The sequence below is a fragment of the Pinus tabuliformis genome, chromosome 7 (assembly GCF_031772625.1).
Source record: "Pinus tabuliformis cultivar Carrire ecotype Pingquan chromosome 7, CPIR1, whole genome shotgun sequence".
Taxonomy (NCBI): domain Eukaryota; kingdom Viridiplantae; phylum Streptophyta; class Pinopsida; order Pinales; family Pinaceae; genus Pinus; species Pinus tabuliformis.
In genome coordinates, this window is record NC_142293.1 from 1,392,317,831 (window position 1) to 1,392,325,921 (window position 8,091).

General features: G+C 36.0%; 1 pseudogene; it reads right to left on the reverse strand.

Moving 5' to 3' along the window:
- Positions 1-5,023: 5,023 nt before the first annotated feature.
- Positions 5,024-7,185, reverse strand: LOC149252851 (rhamnogalacturonan I rhamnosyltransferase 1-like; annotated as a pseudogene).
- Between the last annotated feature and the right edge of the window lie 906 nt (positions 7,186-8,091).

Sequence of the window (8,091 nt, forward strand, 5' to 3'; positions counted from 1 at the left end):
CCGCTTCCAAATCTGAAAGCCATATTAACTTTCCTTCTCCTACTTCTGAGATTCAATTTAGTGTCAATAGGTTGCTCTGATACCACTAATGGTGGTCTGGTTGCAGGTGATATAGACAACCTTTCAAAGTTGGCTACAATTTCTTCTAATTCTGGTTGAATTCCTCTTTCTGCTTTAACAGGTGTATCAGTCATCTATTGTTAGACTGACAACTTCATGAGTTTTTCCTCTAATAACCCCGACCCTTGTTATCGGGCACAAATCATATCATAGGCCTATTTCCCTCTGTTAGGATTATAATCCCATAGGAATTATAAAGACAGACTATCATTGCTTTAAAAAAAGTGAAAATGTGTTTAAACGCAAAACACACAAGCGGAGGACTTTCATTCCAAAGGAATGAAAATACACTATTTGTGATTTAAGTTCAACTATAGTGTTAATTCAAAAGAATTACACTATCGACGCTTTAATTTCAAGAAATGTGTTTAACGCAATTAACACTATCGACAGTTTAATATCGGCCCTTCCAAGCTCCTTTCTCTGACGCGATCGGAGATCGCAATCAGCGACTCCAGTGCTCCCAATGCAAGGCTCCTTCTGCTCTGATCTAGTGATGTGATAACAATCGCGGACCCGACAACCTTTCCACTCTTCTCTATAGTGTTTCAAGTCCAGCTGTCGGAATTTTGGACTTCGGCGGTTCCAACGGTTAGCTCTGTCCTGCTCCCACTCAGCGATGCAATAAAGATTTCAGACACGACGAGGGTATAGTCCAGAGGTGATAATATTTCAGGTCCGGAACTTTGTTTTGGCTAAGTAATTTCACGATTTCCTGTGTAAAACAAAGTTTTTCCTGCAAACTCTATTAAGTAAATAAAGAAACCAGACTCGCCAGTATGAAGGAAAAACAGGTTAAAGGCTTCAACTGCCACGTTAATTGGAAATTTTAGGCCAAATCATTGATATAAAACTCAGAAGAAAAGAATTGAACTGATACACACATACAATTACCAGTTTAATAGAGAACCATTAATTCAGACACACAGAGAGAGGTTTTTCGAAAATCACAATGCATCCGGTTCGACTAACTCAGAGCGTCCCGTTATTTCCTTTTTAAAACATAATAGATAAAGCTTACTCAATCTTTATCTCTTATAAAAGCATGCCAATTACAGTAAAGCGATTAAAGCAATTATCCATAAGGCTTATTATCGCTTATCCATAAGCGATTATTACAACATGATTTTATTCTTAATTCTATCCTTATCTTAAACTAGAAAAGCATGGAAATTGCTAGCTAAAGGACCCCACTCCTTTTCCTATAGATTTTTTTGGATTTTTGGAATAAGTCTGATCATTTTCCCTCCAAGTCTCATGCTCCTGCATCAATAACCTAGAATCCCTACTTAAGGATCAAGCAGTCAAAATAATATGGAGGCCTACCTATATATGCTTCTTAGAATTCCATAGGTATATTTCTTAACATACTTGCATAATAAAAACAGAACTCAACAAAACATACTAGGTTACTAAAAAAAGTTAAAAATGTAAAGCCTTCTTTGGGTTTTAGTTACTTGGTCCACATGACATGCTAGGGCTTCATATTTCACAACTGTGGAGCCAGTATCGATGTAGATAGCGACATGATTCTCTTCAGTGGGGCATTCCAGTAGCTCCGAGATATGACCACGTAGGGTTTATCCATAGAATGAGGTCGGCCAAAGGAGGTAGAGTCTACAAAGGTGTTGCTTAAGTTGAGAGTGGGAGATCACTTAACCTCTAGGTGGAGGTTGAAGTGAACCAATTTTCACCCAACCATCATTTATAAAGACTCCATAATCAAAGCCATTTTTAATTGGTTCCCTCTAAAATGGTCATGGAGGCCCAAGGTTCAACCTCCCATTTCCTCAAATTAAAAACATGATTTGATGTTTGTGGCATGCATTATATAATTGGTCTTGGTGTATATGGATGTGAATGGCAATTTGGGGTGAGCATTATAACTGAAATAGGTCCTATAACTCAATTATTTTATACCACCATGGTCAATAATGCACTAGCCCAAGAGAATTTTAATTTGATCGTTGTCACTAAATAATGCCTCACTATTTATGCACGAGTAGTCATTGATAAAGTTTAGAATGACAAATATTAACTAGTTGTTTGGTCTTGATTCATCTCTTCCTTCATTGTCACAATGAGTTCAACCTTTCACACCTTTCTAGATTTAGATATTCTCCACTTGAATGCAAGAATTAATAAAATGTTACATTTCAACAAAAAGTAGAGGTGGACACCAAAAAAATTGTTCCCAACATGTTATTGGCATGGGTGTTGAGTCTAATTTTCTAGTATATTACCAGCAGTAAGTGAATTGTTTACTATGTGGAGAAATAACTAGCACAGAGAAGTAAAAGGGTTCCTTTCTATGCAAATAAAAGATGCAAATAGGATGCACAAGGAAGCATTGTATGCAACTACAAGACAACATACAACCATCTCCGAGGCATTGGAAATACTGATATATCTACATTACTCTAGATAATTTAATGTGTGAAGCTTAAGGGTTTTGAGGTCTTTACACTAGTTATTTTTCCATCCTTGTAAGGGATGTCCCATTTTCTGGGCTTCAGGGTATAAAAAGCACCAAAATACGGAATTCAGTGCACCAGTGCAACTTTTCGTACATAATTACATCACTTATACCATCCTCTTCTCAGGATTCCATCCAAAACTTTCCATAGTTGATTTTAGGCCCAACTATTCTATGATTGGGTGTGCAAGTGGCCGTGAATACCACTTAAGGAAGTTCTGTTTTACCTTACTCCAGAAAGCTTGACCAAGGAACATCACTGGCTAAGGGGGGGGATCATTTGTAGAATGATTGTTGAACTGAAATAATGTCCAAGATTTGTTTCTGAGCTGACCTTATTGTTGTAGCTTTTATAATGATGTGCAATCTGTCCACATGGATACACTTTGCTAGAAATTTTTCACTTTGTACCTTCTTCTAGCATCTCTTTCACATCAGCAAGAGCAGATACAAAAGTGGATCATGTGGACCTTTACACACGGTACAAATTTCTAGTTTATGCCAGCACTCCTATTTTTTAATCCAGCATATGGAAAATGAATTCTATGAGATATTAACCTAGCTAGGATATAGTAATAGGGAAAAAACCTTCTTTAGAAGGGTTGTAACTTGTGACCCCTGTCAGGTCTATAATCATGATTTAGGGGTGCTTACAGCCTACAAAAATGACTTACAAAGTTAAAGCAGTTACCTTCTTTGGATATTGGTGACAATATGCAGAGGTGTTAAGCAAACCTTATCATTGCCTCGATATGATGATATTGTAGAGATATTGTTTTCAACCAACAGTTATATCATAACACTAGTTCAGATCTGATTTCTATACCCAGATTTGAAAAGAACATTTTCATCAGGTTGCAAAGGCATAACTCATTTTTGAAAGTTTCTTATTTTTGAAGGTTGGTTGGTTAAAAATTCTGAAGGACAACATTAGAGGAGCACTCCATCCCGCGAACATGGATCACTGCTTTAGTGCACCTCTTTCGGAACCTGGAGGTTGCCACATTTTGAGGAAGTTGTAGCTTGCACCCAAGCTTTAAGGGATACAAGGCAGCTATCATATTCTCCAAGGTCAAAGAGTCAATAAGAAGTAAAGTGCAACATGCCTTAGGGATACAACGGTAATTTAATATTAATATATGATTGGAGTTTTTTAAGGAATGCCCTAGATATAAAGATGATTGTAACCTTTTTCAGTTTTTAGCACAAATCTCAAGAAGTTATGCTTCTGAAATGCCACAAAACATTTCAAATAATGTTTCATAATTTTGAAATTCCATCTAAAATGACAAGTGGCATTTCAAGGCAAAATGGGCATTTCTTAATCTGGTTTAAGTGTGTTTTGATGGAGAAATTGACCATACGAACCTGCCCAAATGCTTTAAATTGGCATTGACATAAATTTTGGCACCAATTTCACATTGAATAATCTTCTATAAAACCCTTACACCCTATCTTTGTTCTAAATACGAATTTACCACTTATTATTTCCTCACACTTTCTTCCTGACTGTTTGAGCAAAGGTATCTCCTACACAAAAAAGAAGCACTCTTGTTGTGTGTGAAGCATTGTGATCTGGTTTTGTAGTCACAACCAAAAGATAGTTGTGAGCAACAACATTGTTCCACACTTCATTTCTTCACATTTTCTTCAACAACTTTTAGGAAAAAGTGTTTTCTATAGCTACAACAAGCATGTTATGTGCATTTTGGACAACATGGATATTATTGGAGGCTAAATTTAAATTTTCTCAGTCAATTATGCTTTCTTCTTGTGCTATTTTATATTTATAGATAGACAAACATATATTGTTTCCTTATTTCTTTTTTTTGTATTTTTAACTTTTTTATGGGGGATGAGGCAGGGATCATGTACCCCTCTCCCAATACCATGCAACTTCGCTTCCAAGGATTTTTGAGATGGAGACTCAAAGGATTTCTAAGAGAGCCCTCAATCAATCTCTAAGGCATTTGTCACACTTCAAAAAATAATTCCAACTCAGAGCAACTTTTTAAGTTAAAATTGAGGCCCTTCAGGGTTGATTAGAAATGGGCTTCTAAGAGGTTCATTTAAGGATTTCACAACTAGGGATCTTTATTCTAAAATATTAATATAACAATAATTCTCAAATGTTGATGCATCACTAGGATAACAATATTAACGCATCCAAAGAATTTCCACAAATTGAACTGAAACTCAATCAAGAAAGTATCCAAAAACATCAAGAAAGAAAAAGGAAACATATAATAAATAATGTAGACAACTGACTGGAAATCTACTAATAATACTTGTGACTTGATTCCCAAGGCTTCTTGATGCTACTTACAAAGGTTTGTTCTAAGAGAACTAAACTTGTCACCACTACAACTCATACCACCAGATAACCACTATATCCTCTCTGCTAGATATATGCAAAACAGTATAAGATTACCTGCAATTCCCTTCCATAACTTTTGCCATGTTGTCATCATATGTAGGAATAAACACATCACTAGCCAAAGACACCATGTAATCCAGTGTAGCCATTTCAGATGAATTATTTTGGAATGGCTCTAAATCCACAGGACTAAGAAGAGTCTCCTTCCTCACATGCAAACTTTTGTTGATCAGCATGAGTGCATGACATAAGAAAATCCAACTTCAAAGGAAAACAAGTTGAAGTGAGTCAATTGGTCAACTTACAATATTTGGATAAGTTGAATAGAGGGTAGGCATCCTTCTTTCTCCCCCATATTTCTTCAGTAGAAATATATATCTGAATATTTCTATCAAAACCAAAAGCTTTCAATAATAATGGAGTCTCCTCTGGTGTTACAGGACACACTCTGTCCTTCCTCTTCATTTAAGAAATTATGACCTCCTTCCACCAAGGGTAGGCATGCCTGTGAAAGAAATACAACAAGATAATAGGATCAACATTGTCAACAATAAATATTTTGACTTGACCAGGAAAATATTATGATTTCCACACATGTAATATACCTCAGTTTTGTGAGTTCCTCAACTTATTCATCAGTACAGTGAAGAGTGCAACTATAAAAAAGTAATATATCCATTTCATAATAAAGATGAAGAGCCACAAAAGGACCATGTTGTTGCAATATTTTTTAAAAAATGACCCAATTCATCAAGTTTTGAAGTGAACAACAGAGTGTTGTAATTCACATGACAACATAGATTTTAAACTTCAAGTGGCAGGCTATCATTTGCTAGATGTACATATGCCTTATTCAAATGCAAAACTTTGTGCTTTCTTATAAGGGAAAGGATTTGTATAATGGTAGGAAACTTTGATAGTATCTTTCTATGCAAAGCCGAAAGTATTAAATGATATTCTTCGATACTCAACCAGATGCAGGTAATAGGACATGTTTGGCCAGCTCACAGGAGGCATGGTGAAGACTGCCCCATCTTATGCCTTTGCCTTCAACTTTGAAGGAAGCTTCTTTACTATCTAAAACTTGCCTCTAAGAGATGTGATAAATTGATCCACATCAAAAATGTCTTCAAATTCACTGTTCACATAGAATTAAAGATTATTTTTTGCAAAAGGAAACATGAAGGATAAACCACCCCCACAAGTAATTAATGCCATGCAATACCCAATGTTGAAATGAATCAATAAAACATACTGAAGATTTGTTAACAGATAGGATGAATACTGAAGTTAAACAATTGGGATTTACCCAAAGTGAAGCCTTGTCCAACTTTGGGACAACCACAGTCACATTGAGATAATTGTAACCATGTCACATATCTAACATGAGAAAAATATTGACCAAAATGAAGCCTTGTCTAGCTTTGGGACAACCATAGTCATATTGAGATAATTGTAACCATGTGACATATCTAACATGAGAAAAATATTGACCTTGATCAAATGATAATATATCACAAAATAGTCACAAAAGAAAATTCAGCAAACACAGTGAAAAAATGAAGTAAATAATTACAAAGTTTGGAGAACCAAAATCAAGGCCTTAGATAAATGACAATCATGCATAATTCTAAAAGGTGGAGATAAACCAGCTTGCATATTGTATCTCACAGCTTCCATTCTGCGCTCTAAATTTCAAAAAACTTTTCTCCCAGAAGACATTGATAGCCCTTCTTTTGGGTTAGGTGGCTTCTCTGCTGATAACATCCACTGAATTATCCTCAAATGAGCTACATGTAGAGGAATTGTTGTACTGATATCACAGTCCTTGAATTATCTTCTTTTGTCAATTATGTTTGGAAGTCAACTAATGTATTGCAAGAGATGGCTTCAGGCTCGATGGTACTACTATGTTTTGTTGGCTTTCATGGATGTTGAAGCTAACTACATCATGGTGAGGGCATATGACTATACATCAATAACATGTGTCATGTTGTTGGAATGTTGGACAATTCCTTGTGTCTTGTTTCTTACATGGATATTCTTGGAGAAAAGATGCAAAATCAAATAGTTTATTGGTGTAGGAGTATGTGTTGCTCGGCTTGTTCTCGTTGTATTTTCAGATGTCCATGCCTCTGATAGACAAAAGGGGAGCAAACCTATTCTGATCTAGGCCTCCATTGCAAGAGACCATTAGGTATCCATTACTTTTATATAATCCTGCCAGCAATTTACATACTCAAGAATTTCAGTATAATATTCAAGATTTTCTGATATAGATACCAAAAGGAGGGCTATGACGGTGCCAAGGCCGACATTTGGTCTTGCGGGGTCATATTTTTCATTCTCCTGGCGGGTTTCTTGCCATTCCTGAGAACCTTGATGGCCTTGTATAAGAAGCTTCACCTGTCACACTCTACTCACGGTCCGTAGTATGGAAAACATGTTGTCATCATCGGCAGTACAAAGTGTGTTCATTCCCTCAATTAAAAGGGTGAAAATAATAGATTAGGGAAAAAGAAGTCCCGCTTGATGCAATTAAAGGTCAATAGCATCCACCCACATTTTAATTTTTCTGCCACTGATAACAAAACTATAGTATGATCTTCTCATCGGAATCCTTCGCTGCTTTCAAATGCAATGTCACCATCTCCACCATGCTGTAAGGAGGCACGCTCTTCAATCTGAGCTCCCACAAAAGAAATCATCGCTTCAATAAAAAATTTCATATTAAATCATCTCAACTTTATTAAAGAGTTTAGACTTCTGTGATCCATACCTTGATTGTGAGAATAATTTCGGTAAAATCACATAGAGAATCATTTGCTACACGTTTCGAACCAACTAGTTTGATTCAATAGGACCTGCATGCACTATTTAACTGATCACTCAGATTTGTTCCTCAACTTGTCCTGATGATGAACCACACTAGTTGGTTCGAAACGCATCGACAAATGATTCTCTATGTGATTTTGCTGAAATTATTCTCACAATCATCTCAACTTTAATTTAAAATAACCGATAAATGATCTATTTGTTTCATTTCCTATTGAATCATCTAAATACACAGAGGGGAAATTTTAGATGAGCTAGAGTTAGATTCCTCTCCTTTCGCTTT